This window comes from Mustela erminea, chromosome 20, assembly GCF_009829155.1.
Source record: "Mustela erminea isolate mMusErm1 chromosome 20, mMusErm1.Pri, whole genome shotgun sequence".
NCBI lineage: Eukaryota > Metazoa > Chordata > Mammalia > Carnivora > Mustelidae > Mustela > Mustela erminea.
This window is the reverse complement of record NC_045633.1, coordinates 16,772,854-16,790,015: the sequence shown is the minus strand read 5'-3', so window position 1 is coordinate 16,790,015 and position 17,162 is coordinate 16,772,854. Positions and strand designations below refer to the sequence as shown.

At 49.2% G+C, this 17,162-nt stretch overlaps 1 long non-coding RNA gene across 1 annotated transcript; it reads left to right on the top strand.

Annotated features, from left to right (window-relative positions):
- Window positions 1-425: 425 nt before the first annotated feature.
- On the top strand, window positions 426-15,331 carry LOC116581048. Its single transcript, XR_004281866.1, has 3 exons — window positions 426-1,631; window positions 2,861-3,123; window positions 14,468-15,331. It is a non-coding gene; the product is annotated as an uncharacterized LOC116581048 (long non-coding RNA).
- The last annotated feature ends 1,831 nt before the right edge of the window (window positions 15,332-17,162 follow it).

The window sequence follows — 17,162 nt, the reverse complement described above, 5'->3', positions numbered from 1 at the left end:
GAAAAGAACCAGCCCTCTGAATCCCCTGCCCACCGCCCCCCCCACCCCCGTCACCACCACCCCCCGCCTCAGGCTATTGGAACACATTAAACTTGCCAAACTGTGTCTTTGGGCCGTTGAGGTTCCCTCCAGTCGTGAAAGTGGGGCTGGCTGCTGCTTGTGTGAGTCTGAGGGGGTGGCCAAGGCCTGGGAGAGCGGGCGACAGTTTGGAAGTGGAGGGAGCTGGGCACCTAGTTGGGAATACAGGCTGCAGAGTTACTTTTAGGAAGAGTATTATGAGTGAATCATTAAATTTTTGGCATGATTTATTTGGGTAAGATTTTATTTATTTATTTGACAGAGATAACCAGAGAGGGAACACAAGCAGGGGGAGTGGGAGAGGGAGAAGCAGGCTTCCTGCCCAGCAGAGGGCCCGATGTGGGGCTTGACTCCAGGGCCCTGGGATCATGACCTGAGCCGAAGGCAGATGCCTAACGACTGAGCCACCCAGGCGCCCCCAGCATGATTTTTTGAGGGGCACGGTGACTATATTGACCTCACCCATTGCCTTTGATTCCGTAGTGCTTGTTAGAGCCTGCTGCTTCCTGAGATACACTACCTACGTGTGTCTGCTTACAGGGTGGGGGCGTCTTCAGAGATACATTCTGGACTCTATGGGGCTGGGGAGGTGACTTGAGAGATTCTGCCAGAGAAGGCGTTGTTTATTTCTAAAGCCACAAGAAACCGAAGGTTCATCCGTTTAATTTAGTTAAAGGTGGTTGTTGTGGTCAGATGTCCGCAGGACCTGCTCCCCCTCCCTGAAAGCTGTTACCACTGTGTTAGGTGACCTGACCCCACCACCGCCAGCGCGCAGACTCCTCACCGCAGTGTTCCCATGGGGTGTGCCGTTCGACATCTGGGCGAGCAGCAGGCCCGCACCCCGAGGCTGGCCGTCCTCTCGTTCTGTGTTTGCACTGATGCATGTGACATGCTGAGATCCAGGGTTTAACTTCTGCCACACACCGGCTCGTTCTCTGTGAAGTTCGGCAGACGGCAGCCTAGGTAGGACACCCAGTGGGTTTGGAGGGTGCAACACGGATCGGGTGGTTCTCGGGGGAAACTTGGAAGTCTCACTGATGCTCTTCTGCATTCCCGAGGACCTCTCTGTTGCGTTTGTATGGCATTAATGCCTTGAAGAAACACTGAAAACTCCCCGAAGTCTGGCCACATGGCTGTATCTTTTCTGCATCAGGTTATATATGCTGATGACTTTTTAGGACCGGATGGCCCTCCCTTGTACGGATGGGCCTTTAGCTTCTCGTAATTAGCAGTGGTGCAGTAGTGAACATGGTATCTGTGGGCTCCATTTCTGAAGGTAAAAGTGGTCTGTTCAAAGGAATTCATATTTAAAATATTAAAGTAAATTATTAATGGGTCCAACCAAAGGACCTTCTGCAAAGTACCGGTTAATGAAAGCATCCCCAGGGTTCTCCCTACTTCTGAGCCAGTGTCGGGAACCTGGACCATTGCAGGCAGGGTGATCTTACCATTTTCATTTGCTTTTTGCCCCCTTGTCTGAAGGAAGAATCTTTGCTCGAAATCCTGTGGATTTGAATGCTGACTCCACCACTTAACTGGGTGTGAGGACCTGGGTAAGTGTGCCTCCTTGGGCCGGTTTCATCGTCTATGAAGTAGGTATATTGGAAATAAAAAAAAAAAAGATGTGAATCTCAATGACCTGAATTCCTTGGGGGCACTTACATCTACACCTATAGTTTGCCTCCCTGTCAGGGGAGCCCTTGAAGCGCTCTGGGATGTGGCTGATAATTTTTGCAATGGTACATTAAGAAAAACTAACATACATGCATTTTTGTAATTTAAATGTTAGACATTAGGGGCACCTGGGTGGCTCAGTGGGTTAAGCCTCTGCCTTCGGCTCAGGTCATGATCCCAGGGTCCTGGATCAAGCCCCGCATCGGGCTCTCTGCTCAGCGGGGAGCCTGCTTCCTCCTCTCTCTCTGCCTGCCTCTCTGCCTACTTGTGATCTCTGCCAGTCAAATAAATAAATAAAATCTTAAAAAAAAAATGTTAGACATTAATATGAAGGCCTGTGTAATTTGTTCTCCCCAAAGGTAAAAACTTAATGGTTTGGGTTTTTTTAAAGATTTTATTTATTTGACAGAGAGGGAGAGATCACAAGTAGGCAGAGAGGCAGGCGGGGGTGGTGGGGGGGGAGAAGGCTCCCTGCTGAGCAGAGAGCCTGAAATGGGGCTCGATCCCAGGACCCTGAGATCATGACCTGAGCCAAAGGCAGAGGCTTAACCCACTGAGCCACCCAGGTACCCCAAAACTGAATAGTTTTGAAGAGCAACCCTCCTAATAATTGCCTTTCATGTATGCAGCCATTACAAAATATGCAGCTTGATTGATGGTTATTTATAAATTAGTGTGGGGTAATACGCTTGGCGGGGGGACATAAGTCATTGTGGGAGATGAACTTAGAGTCTTCAGTGTTGGAAATGGACTGATTGCACCATGTCCCGGCACAGTTTAAAGCCAGAGAGATTGGTATTAAACAAACGCACAGTGAAGCTTTTGTGCTGTGAGGTGGTTAGTTTTCAAAGCAGAAGTTGTCCACATGTGAGCGTGACCCTGTTTTCAGACAGACTTGAGTGCCTACCCTAGGAGAAGTCATGGGCTGGCAAGTACAGGAGGCCTCGCCTCGCTGGGTCTGAGTCCTCGGGTTGGGGGAGGGGGGCCCGCAGCACACCCTTTGAACCCAGGTTGAGGGGGTGTTTGCTTTGCAGAGGCTCTTGGTGCAGACCTCTGGCACACCACGAGTGTACCTGTTGGTGAGGGCTGTGGCTTTCCTTCGTTTTAGGTTGGGGTTGTGCCACTGTGAGCTGCCAGCAGTGTTTAGGGCTCCCGATCACGTACAGACCTGCTTCTGAGAGCTTAAAGGAGTCTTAGGTTGGATCCAGCTTCCGCAGCGGGCAGGCTTAGCAGGCTGAGAGCAGTCCTGCAGCTGACGGAGAAAGAAGGCTCCGGTCCTCGGGGCAGCCTGCCGCCACCGTTCTCTGGGCTGCTCTCAGCCACCTGGGCCAGTGGACTCCTCACCCTGATGTCCTCCAGAAACCCACCAAGGTATGTGCCACGCTAGCTTTGAGATTTGAGAGGAGAGTCTTAAACCGTTGATAACTCCTTGGGGGTATTAATGCCAGGGCTGAGATACCTTCGGGGGACAGGGGAGCCCCTACCAGTGGTCCCTGGGTGCCGGGGGAGGAGGTTGACGGCTTCCCCCAGCTCTTCCCCAAAAGCCAGTCTTGTAACTACCGTGGCAGGGATGGTTTCAAGGTGAATCTAGAAATTGGTAACTTCCAGGAAGTTGTGATGTACTGTTTGAGGCTCAGGGGAACCTGAACACAGGGCCTCGTGCTTGTGTACACTTGGATCTGGCATATTAAGGCTCGACTCTTGCCCATCTCAGTGTTTGTCAGATGTGCTGGACTGTGAGCCACAGTAAGAATGACCTGTGGCCACCGAGACCCGAGTGCGGAGATAAATGCATACTCACTGTGTACTAAGAGCTGCGCAGTTCCTCCCTCTGTGTCTGCACGCCACTCCGGTCTCTTGCTGCTCACAAGACGGATTGCTCTTTGTGGTCCTATGACATCGATTTCACCACCAGATCGGAAACCCAGGTTCCCTGGGCTCCGTGGCTGGCACAGAGTGGGTACAGACAGTTCTTGAAGGAACGAGTTGGTAAAAGGTGGCTTGAATTTCTTAGGTTTTCATGAAAAGTCCCTCATTTCTCCTCTTGGGCTTTCACGGTGTGTTGAGAAGCACGGTGTGGTTGGTGAAGAAAGAGCTCGACCCTGGGGGTCTGTGAGGTGGAGGCGGCCCCACCATGGGGGGGTCGGGGGGGTGTGAGGGACGGTGCCTCCCGTGGCAGCTGGTGAGCACACGCCTGTTAGCCGCTGAGTGTCCCCATCCTCTGTTCCCTCGTCAGAGTCTAGGAGGGATCACCCCGGGGTTCTCCATGAGCCTGCAGCCTCTCTGTCCCCCTGTTTCCTCTCTTCCCTCAGATGGCACAGTTCTCAGGCTGCCTGCACGTCAGAGTCTGCCACGCTCAGGCAAGCTAGATGGTTCTCCCTGGGGTGGGCCGCGGGCGCCAGCATTTTCTAAGCCCCTCCAGCTGAGGATCCCTGTGCAAGCGCCTAGGCGCGTCCTGCAGAAAACGTAGAAGGGAATGTTGCTTTGGCCCTTTCCAGACTGTTTCCTAGGCAGGTGGCCAGTGTCATTGGACTCTGCCATCGCGGAGGCTGAGGGCAGCTGGTGCCGTCAGAGCGCTCTGGCCCTCCCCTCGGGCGCTGCCTGCCCATCCACCTTCAGTCCCGCAGGCTTGGAGGAAGTCTGGACTTGAGCGGGTTCCTCCGGGGCAGGGTGCTTTCCTGGGCTTGGCAGGAGGAAGTTTGCACCCACAAGCCTTCAGGGTGTGGTGAATCATGGCTCACCAGGAGTGGCCCAGCAGGTGTACCCCCAGGACGCCTCTCCTGCACCTGCTTGGGAATAGGTGACCTCGGGAGGGGTTTAATACAGATTCCTGGGCTCTCCACCCACATACGCCAATGCAAAGGTTGCATTGGGGACAGGGTATCTGTAGAAGAACACAAAAATGGGTCCTAAGTCCTGCCACCTGGTTACGTCTGTTTACATTTTAAAGATGACATTGATAGTAGTGCATGTCGGGGGGAGATCACACAGGAAGGTCCCAGGTGAGGAGTCTTCCTCTCCTGAGTGGCTTCCTGGGTGCCTGCGTATGGCCTGCAGTAGAGGGGGGAGCTGGGCTGTTGTGTCATCTCAACCTGGAACCCAGGGACCAGTCCCTGCCCCAGGATCACCAGGTGGGGTGCACCCACCACACCCCAAGTCTCCCTGCCTTGTCTCGAGGTACTAGGTGTCTTTTATAAAACATGGCTCTGTGTGTGCCTGTGTATGTGTATACCTGAAAAACAGTATATGGAAGGGGTCTGAGATGCCCCAGACCGCACTCGGGACCTCTTTCCCGCCTGGGCAGGTGTGCCCTGACGTTGTGCCCTGACTGTTGCTCGTGGAACATCACCCTTCTCCCATTTCCCAGATCAAGAGCTGAGGCTTCGGTGACTGGCTTTGTGGCCGCTGACTCGTGCGAGGCCTGGAGCCTCGTGCTTCCTGTGTCACCCATCTTGGCTAGTTCGTGAGCCCCCCTGCCTCAGTTCCCCCATCTATAGAGAGGGTTGTGAGGACGAAGTGAGGTAATGCCTAAAATGGGAGGGTCCCCGGCACTGTGGCCTTGAGTGTGCTCTCCGTTCCTCCATGGGGGAGGTGAAGTGATCTCTCAAGACCGGCAAGTGGTGGGCTGGAAGCTGTCCCCAGCGAGGGGAGAGCACTCTGGGGGAGGAGTGGGGTGCGCAGAGGTCAGCGGACAGGTTAGGTGCAGCGAGTGTCATAAGGAACGGTTTAGGTGACACTCCTGGGTTCGGTCCGGACCCACCTCCCAAGGGCAGGAACTGTCTCTTCCCAGTGGCGCATGGCCTTGACCTCGACCTCAACACAGGAGCAGGTGGGCTCCTGAGGAGCTGCCTGGGACCTGACAGCCCAAAGAAATCCCACGTTAAGTTAGCTCCCAGGCAGGGCTGCCTCCCTCCGTCCACCACGTGGGTTTCACTCTCAGCGGTGGAAGCCAGAGTGCCGACAGATGTTCCCGACATGGGTAACTGGCCTGCGGGGTCACCAGACCAGTGACTGCAGTCCTGCACGGCTCCCAGCCCGGCAGGCTGGGAGGCCCCAAAGAGACAGGAGGTGGGGGTGGGGAGGTGGTCAGTTGTTTCCAGGGTGCTGACTGGCCACTTCTGAGGCCAGGGAGGAGGGACCAAGCTTGGGCCACAGGCCCTGGCATTCCTGCTGGTGTTCTCAGTGGGTACCAGCAGCGAGGATTTCCCGTCCTGGGCGTGACCTGGCAGGGCCCCGTGTCCACCCCACTGGAACCTTCTCCCGTAGAGGCCTCTCCCTCCTATTAAAATTTACTCGATTCAGGGGCTCTATCAGATGCAGTTCTCTGATTTACGTCAGCCCCCGAGCTGCCCTTCTGCCCACTCTTTGAAAAGGCTGTCTGTCCCCTTCTTTTTTTAAGATTTTATTTATTTGACAGACAAGAGATCACAAGCAGGCAGAGAGGCAGGCAGAGGTAGAGGGAGAAGCAGGCTCCCCGCTGAGTGGAGAGCCTGACGAGGGGCTCGATCCCAGGACCCTGGGATCATGACCTGAGCCGAAGGCAGAGGCTTTAACCCACTGAGCCACCCAGGCGCCCCTGTCTGTCCCTTTCTTTTCTGTTTATCTTCTGTGTCCCCTCCTGGGAGAGCCCTTCTGACCCTCCACTCCTGCACTGTTCTCTCTGCTCCTTGTTTCTCATCGTGTCTACTTTTGTTTGGCGTCTCCCTGCCTTCCCTGGAGGCTGTGTGCGTTCACTTGAGCCTGTCCCCCTGCCCCTCACAGGAGCAGACAGTACGTAGTAGTTGGAAGGACGAGGGCCTCTCCACCGAAAGGGTCAGGAAGTGGCCAAGCCAGGATCCTAATCCAGATCTGTCCTCCCTGCCCCCCGCCCCGTCCTGTAGGAGGCACTGGGTTCAGATTCACAAGGACTGGGAGGTGTGGGGTGGTAGGACTCAGGGCAGGTTCCTTAACCTGAGCCTGAGTTTGCTCTCCTGGAAAGTAGGGATGACAAAGGTGACCGCCTTGCAGTGTTGTGAGAATCTATAAATCTTTTCGCATGCTCTTGGTATGGGTTCCACAAACCCTGGTGTTGGAGTTCTGGCTAGTGACCAAAAGAGACGGCTGTGGGACCTCCTGCCTGACCCCAGTCAACTCGGGTGACCTCAGAGACCTTTTGTCACTTGGGCGCCAGCCAGCGATGCAAGCAGATGCCGAAATCTTGTCCCACTTCCCTGGGAGCCAAGCACCCTACGAAGGCCCGACCCCCACTGGGGAACCTGTGGTTGCCCTTGAATGTCTCCCTAAGGCCAGGAGCCCTGCATTCTCCTGCTGTGACTCACTTCCTGTTTGGGCCAGGAATTTGGAAGCCAGGAAGGAGCTCAGAGAGCTCCATGGGAACGGCTGGGCCCGCCCACCAGAGCCTTAAAGGGACAGCTGTCCCAGCCCAGGGCTTGTGGGGTAGGGGTGGTCCCCCGGTAAGGTGGGTGGCACGTTGACGAAGTTAGGATGTGAACCCAGGGGGTCTGCTGCCAGATCCCACAGCCGCTACCTTTTCCCCTAAGGAACCTCCCCACCCCACTTGTGCCGTGCCCAATCCAGTTGTTGCGCCAGTTTGGAAGGACCCACACTGCCAACACCTTACTCTCTTGTCCTTTGTTGCGCGTCCTATCAAGCTGGGTAACCATATCCCAGACTGACGGCGAAAATTCCATGAGATCCTGTTTGCCGGGGACGGCACACACAGACGCGGGTGGGGACAGATAAGTGACAACAGTGACAGAGACAACAGTGGGTTGCAGGGCGCATGTCCCCTTCAGTGCCTGTGCTCAAATTCATGTGTTTGGTCCAACAGAGCACCTGGGGGTGGGGCTGACCTTGGCCTAACTTGGGTCAGGACCTCGGGAGAATGCCTGGGTGGATGCTTTCCTAGGCTCCTTCAGAAGCCCCTGTCCGGTTCTCTGGGCCTCACCTTGACCACTTGTAAAATGGACCCTCTCCCCGGTTCTGGCTTTGGGATCTGGGACACTCGGCCATCAGTGGGCTGTAACTTGCAGATACTTGTCCTCAGGGCTCAGACACTGCTCCCCCAACCTCCTCCCTCCCACTCCTAAGCTGTACCACATGGGGTGCTGGCAGTGCCCTTGGCCTGGCCATCCTTGGTTCTTGTTGTGGCTGTAGTTCTTCTGCTAGCCTTTGGTAGAAGATGTCTGTGGCTGTGGACAAAGCAGGCTCTGGCTTCTCAGTGTGCAGCTAGCTGGGGACCAGACAGACAGGAATGGACCTGCCAATCCTACAGGAATTTATGTAGTGGGCAACAGGAAAGGGGCCAGGCATCCTCCTAGCCCCATTTCTAAACGGTCTCTTGTAAGGTTATGGCACAACCCCTGAGGCATGTGTGTCCCAGCCTCTTTTGCCAGTGGAGAAGCTAGGGCTCAGAGAGGTTGAGTGACTTGTCTGGGAGATGCCCAGCTGTGACTCAGACACAGGGTTGCGTTTCTCTAAAAAGTCTGGACTCTTCTCCTGTGTGACTTTCCGTACCTGAAACAGGCACGATCCTTCTTTTCCCTGGAACTTGGGGGTACAGCGGGCAGCATGACATCATTTTGTGTGTCTAACTTTTTTTTTTTTTTTTGACGACTGGTCAAATGGTGGTGTTTTGTGGTCTCAACATCAAGAGAGATAAACCGCGTCTTTTCCCAAGCAGTCATGCTTTTTCTGTATTGTAAGAATGAAATTCTTTATCAAGGTGGCTGGTTCAGGATCCTAGAAGCACACTGCTCAGAGAAATAGGACACCACCGGAGGACTAACCTGAGTAACACTGATGGACAGTCTCTGTGTGGAGACCACCTGGGTTTGAATCCCAGTTCTGCTGACGAGCTGTGTGACCTTGAGCAGAGCCTCTCAGTCTCTTCCTCTGTAAGATGTGCAGAAGGATAGTCTCTCTTCCACGTTCTTAGGAGGCTTACATGAGTTTAATGAGTGAGTATTTGTAAACTTCTTAGGCTAGTGCTTGCCATATAGTTCGTACAGACCTTGACACGGGTAGTCAGTCTTCTTTCTGGGCCCGGAGTCCAAAAAACTACAGGCCGAGGGCCAAATCCATCCCACTGGCTGGTTTTCTCCCTAAGCTCCATTTAGACTTGTCTGTTCACATTATTGTCCTGGGCTGTTTTGGCGCCTCAACGGCAAGAGCTGAAGAGTTGCGACAGACACCTTACAGGTCACAGAGCCAAAAATACGGACTGTCCTATCCTTTACAGGAAGCACTTGGCTGCCCTCCTCTCCCAGAGCACGTCCTGTGATGTAAAACAGTAGATGGGCTCGTGGTGTAGGCATTTGTCTAGCTGTCTGCTCCTCGTCACATTAAATCCAGGACCCCCTCCCTCCTCGGTGCACGTGGCTCTGCCATACCTTCCTATCAGTCTCTGCGATGTCACTTACTTTATTTTGTTTGGAGTCTGTTGCAAAATGCGTTGCAGTGCACTTTTACTTTTTATTTTTTAAAGATTTTATTTATTTGACAGAGATCACAAATAGGCAAGAGAGGCAAGTGGGGTGGCGGGGGGAGCAGGCTCCCCGCTGAGAGAGAGCCCGATTCGATTCGGGGTTTGATCCCAGGGCCCTGAGATCATGACCTGAGCCAAAGGCAGAGGCTTAACCCATTGAACCACCCAGGCGCCCCTGCAGTGCACATCTTTTGTGCTCATGTGGGAGATTTCTAGATATCAAGAAGTGGACATTCTGGGTCAAAAGCATTGATAACATCTAAAAGTTTCTACTCCCAGGGTGCCTGGCTGTCTCTGTTGGAGGAACGTGAGACTCTTGGTCTTGGGTTGTGAGTATGAACCCCATGTGGGGTGTAGGGATTATTTAAATAAGTAAAAAGTTAAGAAAAAAATGAAAGTTTATGATGGAGACTCTACGGTTATCTTCCCAGAAGGCCAGTTTTTACTACCTCTGGCTTTGTCTAAAAGTACCCATTTCCCCCCTCTCCACCCTGGAGGGCTGATTCTTTTCAAATTAACTTACAGTTGTGGTTTATAGCTCTAATAAAAGCCCCAAAGGATTTTTGGAAATGGGTCAGAAGTATTTAAGTTCAGTCAAAAGAATTTACAGTTGAGAATAGCTAAAGAAATTTTGAAATAAAAAATTACAACAAAAAAGTAGTAATAAGTAGAAGATAGTAGCACCGGTAGTAAGACAGGATAGAATGCTCCAGAAAATACTCTTGTTTATAGAAGAACTTGATACTCCAGCAGGAAATAGCACAAAATGAGGGGATGGATCAGTCAACAGATGACATCAGGAACATTGACTGTTTGGAGGGAAGGTTTTTGTTAAGAGTATCACTTCACACTCCCAGATATATGGACAGATTATAACGAGCTAAATGTTAAGACATGCTCAGCAGGGAGCCTGCTTCTCCCACTCCCACTTCCCCTGCGTGTGTTCCCTCTTTCTCTGTCTCTCTCTGTCAAATGAATATTTAAGCAATTAAAAGCTGAGGGAACATATATGTGAATATTTAGCTTTGTAAGTGTAAAGGTACTGGGACATTTTTGTGTGTGTGTGTGACAGTATTTTTAAACAAACAACTTGAGGGTGCCTGGGTAGTTTGGTTAAGCATCCGACTTCAGCTCAGGTCATAATCTCAGGGTCCTGGGATCCAGCCCCACATCAGGCTTCCTGCCCAGCTGGAAGTCTGTTTGTCCCTCCGCCTACCCCCTCCCTGCTCACGCTCACTCTCAAATAAATAAAATCTTTAAAGAAAACAGTTAAAAATAAAAGCTTGATTATAAGAGTAATCGATTGTAAGTGTAAAAACGACCAATATAAACAAACTTGAAAAAGAGACCATGACAGTTATGACAAATCTAATGTATGTATATATCTCTGTCGACATAAACCTGTGCACCTGAATAAGAGAGTAAAACACCAAAGGAAAAATGAACAAAAAATGCGAACAGGGAGTTTCCAGAAGCAGAAATACAAATGAGCAATCAACATCTGAATCCCAAGTTCAGCCTTACTTTGTGAAATTCAGATTTGAAAAGGAGATTCTGTGGGGTTTGTTTGTTTTTGTTTTTGTTTTTGTTTTTGTTTTTTAAAGATATCTATTTGGCAGAGAGAGCACAAGTAGGCAAAGCGGGAGGCAGAGGGAGAAGCAGCCTCCCCTCTGAGCAGGGAGCCTGATGCAGGACTCCATTCCAGGACCCTGGGATCATGACCTGAGCTGAAGGCAGATGCTTAACCGACTGAGCCACCCAGGCGCCCCAAGACTGTGGTTGGAATAAGTTTCTGAGAAGCTCCGTTGCTGCTACCCAGCACCAGGAAGTCTGAGATGATGTACCTGCAGCACACGCTACTCCTAACAGGACAGCCTGCCTGCCACATGTTGAAAATTCAGTTGGCCACATATAGGAAGATCTCTAAAGACAGTCATGGTTTCCTACCCTCTAATTCCAGTTTTGAAGCATTAATCCCAGTGGGGCGATAATCAAGAGTTGTGGAAGGCAGTCCTTTAGCAACAATACAAAGTGTAGTACTTGGAGTAACAAGACAGCGTAAACCCAATGCTAGGAGACTGATCAAACATGCCAATTTCACTAGGTGGGTAAGCCTTGGTAAAGCACTCTGTTGACAGATATCTTAAGAAACGGGAGAATGCTGTTCACATGAGGAACACACACAGCAAGATCTTCATTTGACCAGAATGGTGCCAGGCAGCGAGTTTTCAATAAATGTTAGCTACTGTCGGTATCAAGGATTGCAGACTCTCAAAGGACCATTCAGTTGTTTGTTGATGTATTCTGTGCTCTGTTGACGTTCATCTGGTATGTGAGCCAGGTGGGGAGGGCTGTGGGGGCAGCGACCCTGGCGTCCCTGGCTTTTCTCTTCCTGTTCCTCGGCTCCCTGGGGCTTCAGCTGGCCCTGTTTCTGGCTGGGCACTGCCACCTAGAGGCTCCTGGCCCACAGGGCAGCTGTCCCTTATAGCCCTTCACTCCGGACACTGGGCCCAGGTGTCCCAAGACCCTCTCCTTGACTGTATTTTAAGATTTCTTTTTTAGTTACAAAATTTTTTTTTTGGTTTTATGGTAATCTCTACCCCTGCAATGTAGGGCTTGAACTCATGACCCCAAGAACAAGAGTCACATGCTCTTCTGACTGAGCCAGCCAGGCACCTGCCCTGAGAATTATTATTATTTTTTTTAGGGTGGTTTTAGGTTCAGAGCAAAATTGAGAGGAGGTACAGAGATTTCTCGCACACCCCCCATGCACAGCCCCTCCCACTGTCAACACCCCCACCAGAGTGGGACATATATGTTACAGTCGATGAACCCACATGGACTACATCATCGTTTGTTGTTTCCGTATGAGTTCATCTTGGTGGTGTGCATTCCGTGGGTTAGGTAGGACCCGTACAATGACGTGTATCCGTCATTATGGCATCATAGAGACTGGATTCACTGCCCTAAAAATTCCCGGTGCTTCATCTGCTCATCAACCTCTGGCAACCACACTCATCTTTTTACTGTCCCATACTTTTTTTTTTTTTTTTTTTTAAAGGATTTTGTTTGTTTATTTACTGTGAGAGAGAGCAAGCGCACCAGCAGGGGGAGCAGCAGAGGGGGAGAGGGAGAAGCAGAGTCCCTGCTGAGCAGGGATCCCGACGTGGAGCTCGATCCCAGATCCTTGGAATCACAACCTGAAGGCAGACACTTAACCTACTGAGCCGCCCAGGCACCCCACTGTCTCCATACTTTATCTTTTCCAGAATGTCATATAGTTGGAGACAGACAGTGTATAGCCTTTTCAGACTGGCCTCTCTCACTTAGTAATGGTGCAACTTTCCTCCCTGTCTCTCCGTGGCTGGAAAGCTAATTTCTCCTTCGTGATGAATAGTGTTCCATTGCCTGGATGTATCACAGTTAATGAACAGAGCTGCTGTAAACATTCACATACAGGATTTTGTGTGGACATAAGCGTTCAACTCCTTTGGGTAAATACAGCGTGGGGGGGGGGCAGCAGTTGCTGGATCATAACAGTGGGCGTCTGTTGGGTGTTGTAAGAAACTGCTAGATTCTCCTCCAAAGTGGCTGTACCATTTTTTGTTCCCATAAATGAATAACGGTACCTGTTGCTCTGCATCCTCACCCGTATTTGATGTTTTCAAGGTTCGGATTTTGGCCATTCGAACAGGTATGTGACAACCTCTCCCTATCGTTAAAATTTGCATTTCCTGATGATACATGATGAGGATCTTTTCACATGCTCATTTGCCATCTGTGTATCTTCTTTGGGGAGGTGTCTGTTACGCTCTGCTGCCCCCTTTTTAAAATCAGGTTATTTGTTTCCTTATTGTTTTTTTTTTGTTTTTTTTAAAGATTTCATTTTTAAGTAATCTCCACACCCAACATAGGACTGGAACTCACAGCCCTGAGATCAGAGTCGCAGGCTCTGCCAACTGAGCCAGCCAGGTGAATTTTAAGAGCTCTTGGTGTATTTTGGGTAGCAGTCCTTTATCAGATGTGTCCTTTTTTTTTTTTTTTAAAGATTTTTTAAATTTTTAATTTATTTTAGTGACAGAGATCATAAGTAAGCAGAGAGGCAGGCAGAGAGAGAGAGAGAGAACAGGAAGCAGGCTCCCTGCTGAGCAGAGAGCCCGATGCGGGGCTCGATCCCAGGACCCTGGGATTACGACCTGAACCGAAGGCAGAAGCCTCAACCCACTGAGCCACCCAGGCGCCCCTCAGATGTGTCCTTTGCAAGTATTTTTCTCTTGGTCCGTGGCTTGTCTTCTAATTTTCTTGATGTTGTTTGTCTTTTATAGGGCAGAATTTTTGTTTGTTTTGTTTGTTTATTGGAGAGCGAGCAGAGGGAGGGGCAGAGGGAGAGAGACAAGGAAGACTCTGCATTGAGTGTGGAGCCCCATGTGGGACTCCATCCCACAACCTTGAGATCATGATCTGAGCCAAAATCAAGAGTTGGTTGTTCAACCAACTGAGCCACCCCAGGGGGTCCCTGGAGGCCAGGTGTTTTTAATTTTAATGAAGACCAATTTATCAATTATTTCTTCCATGAATTGTGCCTTTGGTGTTGTATCTGAAAATCATTACTATAAATAAATAAAGTAAAATATATAATAAAATAATAAATAAAATAAAATGACGTCAGGGTGGCTCAGTTGGTTAAGCCTCTGCCTTTGGCTTAAGTCCTGCATTGGGCTCCTTGCTCATTGGGAAGTCTGCTTCTCCCTCTGCCTGCTGCTTCCCCAGCTTGTGTTCTCTCTCTCTCTCAAATAAGTAAAATATTTAAAAATTAAATAAAAGTCATCACCATACCCAGTCTTCTATCTGGGTTCCTCTATGTTATGTTCTGGGAGTTCTGTAGTTTTACATATAAGTCTGTGATTACAAAAAAATTGGGTGTCCAGTGCTGCAGCCACGGTCACAGTGAGCCCTGGATGGTGGGATCCAGGTCTGCCAGCAGCAACCTGGGATGTGAGTGGGGCTGGCTCATTCACCCACAGCCCCTGGAGAAGGAGGAAAGCCTATTTTTTGCTAGTCTGCACACTCTTCTCTGTCACAGAGATACTGCACTTTAAAATTTCTATTTGATAAAAGAAGCAGTGATGTGAATGTAAAAGAGTATAATTCTAAATGCATTGTTGTTGTATAATTTCTCTCTTCCAAGCAACATAGAGGAGTTGATTACCAATATCTTATCAATACCAGGTGCGTGAGAAAAAGAATCACAAAACAAGACTCAATCAAGAGAGTGTCACAATCAAGAGAATTGACTATGACTTTGGTCAGGTTACTAACTTCTAAGTTTTCTCATCTGTACAAGAGAATGAACAACAGTATCTTTCCTACGGCAAAAACTGCTCGTTATGTCCAAAGATCCTTTCTCCTTTGATTTTTAGCTGGGGGCATATGGCTGTACCAAATAATGACTATACTTCCCAGCCTGCTTTGCAGCTACAGTCATAGAGCTGTGTAACCATGTGACCAAGTTCTGGCCAATGGGGCATCGGTAAAAACGGAATGAAAACTTTTGCATGGAGGGTGGGGTGTTGTCTTTCTCCTCTTTCCTCCTTTCCCTGAGTTGGATTATAGGCGTAATGAGTGGAGCTGGAGCAGCCCTCTGGAACATGAGGTCCTTTTAGGAATGGAGAATGGAAGACATGCCTAGAAGACCCCCAAGACAGAAGAAAGTCATTTCCCTGACACCGTGGAGCTGCCACACCAGCCCTGGACCGTTTCATCTCAGATTTTTATGTCACAGAAGTGACACTAAGCCACTGTCCTTTTAGGCTTCTTTAACTTGTAAAATGAATTTAGTCTTAATAAATGCATGACGTCATAGATTTCTTGGGGGAGATTCAATGAGCTATTGTATACAACTTGCCTATCACAATACCTGGCAAAGTGTAAACACTCAGGAAGTGTAAACTCCTTATTAGTACCTTCTGTAGTGTTCAGGTAGAATAACTATCCCTCCTCTCCAGTGAGAGCTCCAGGGAGGAGTGCTTCTGCAAAGAAAAAAAAAAACGATCGAGATTGTGCTGTTAACTTCTTTTTGGTTCCAAACAATTGCAAAAAAAGAAAACAGCATCTTCATAAACAGCTAATTGCACTAGAAATGATTTCACTTGAGCTGTTGTGTTTACTAGTTGTAGCTGACAAAACCCTGCCTTACAAATTTGCATAGTATTTTAATTGGGAGATAAGTCACACATTCTTTTAAATAGCTGTGTTTACAAACACATAGCTCAATTGTTCCATATTTGAAACACAGCCTTTCAAAACAATTTAGTTCCATTCTTCGTGGCTTTCTCTGTTTTAAAATACAAGTGGGAATGTTTTCTAGGAGTCAGTGGCCCCTTTCGACTTTTTGCCTGGTCACCTGTGGGTGGTTCATTTATCAACTATTTAATTTTACTGTTGTCTAATTAATGTCTGTTGTCTAATTAATGTTGTTCTAAGGTGCTTTTTAACTCTCAGGTTCTCTGCTTTGGTAAAACGCTGCCAGTCTTCTGGACCCAAACCTCGATTCCTAAGGAACTCCAGGGGTAAAACAAGGACAGTCAAATTGAAGGAGGAAATTTGTCACAAGGTTTATTATCAATGGATGAAAGGAAAGAGGAGAGAAAGATCAAGATGGATGTCTTAGTCATCTAAGGCGTCTGCCTTCTGCTCAGGTCATGATCCCGGGGTCCTGACATTGAGCCCCACATCAGGATCAGTGGGGAGCCTGCTTCTCCCTCTCCTTCTGCCTTCTGCTCTGCCTGCTTGTGTTGTCTCTCACTCTCTGTCAAATAAATAAAATCTTTAAAAAAAAAAAAATCGTTACTCTCTCTTTTTTAAAAGCATTCTTACTTATTTAAATGATCTCTACAGCCAGTGTGGGGCTTGAACTCACAACCCCGAGATCAAGAGTCACACCTTCCACCGATTGAGTCATCCAGGTGCCCCTAAATTACTTCTCTCTTCTTGTTCTCCTTTTTTTTCTAGTGGAAGTATAATTGTCTTCCCATATCCCAGTTGTATCCAGCATCCATTACAGCGACTTGATTTGTACATGTCAGGAAATATCTCCACCAGAAGTGGAGCTACCATCTGTTCCTGCATGAAATTGCTACAATATTATTGACTGTCCCCTGTCTATACTATACACCCCCAAGACTTACTTTGTAACTGGATGTTTGTACCTCAATCCCTTCACACATTTTTCCCCCCTCCTAGCCGCCTCCTGCATATGGTTAAGAGTAGTTTCCGTATAGCTATGGATCAGTTTCTGTCTTGCCTTATTTGTTCGTTTTGTGTCTCAGATTCTGCACACAAGTGAAATCGTCTTTCTCTATGTGACTTGTTTCACTTAGCACAACATCCTCTAGGTCCATCTCTCTTCTCCCAAATGGCGAGACTTGCCTCTTCGTCTTGGTTTATACCTGTTTATTTTTCTTTAGGCTAATCCATATCAGGGTTTCAACTGCTTTTTCCTTTTTTTTTTTTTTTAAAGATTTTATTTATTTGACAGAGGGAGATCACAAGTAGGCAGAGAAAGAGAGAGGAGGAAGCAGGCTCCCCACCGAGCAGAGAGCCTGACGTGGGACTCGATCCCAGGACCCTGAGATCACAAACTGAGCCGAAGGCAGAGACCCAAACCACTGAGCCACCCAGGCGCCCATTCATGAAGTTTTTTTGGTAACCAAAGCATGCTCAGTATTTGGGCAAAAATAAAATCTGTCACAATCCCCAAGGTGCGTGTGATCAGACACTTTGCCGTGTGTCTCAAGGGGAGGCCATGAGGATTGGGGGAGACCCCGTGAATCAAGGAATGAGTGCCAGGAGAATTTCTGAGACAGAGTACAAGACACATCCCATTGGGATTGAAGACTAGAATTGAAGTTCACCTAGAAACGGG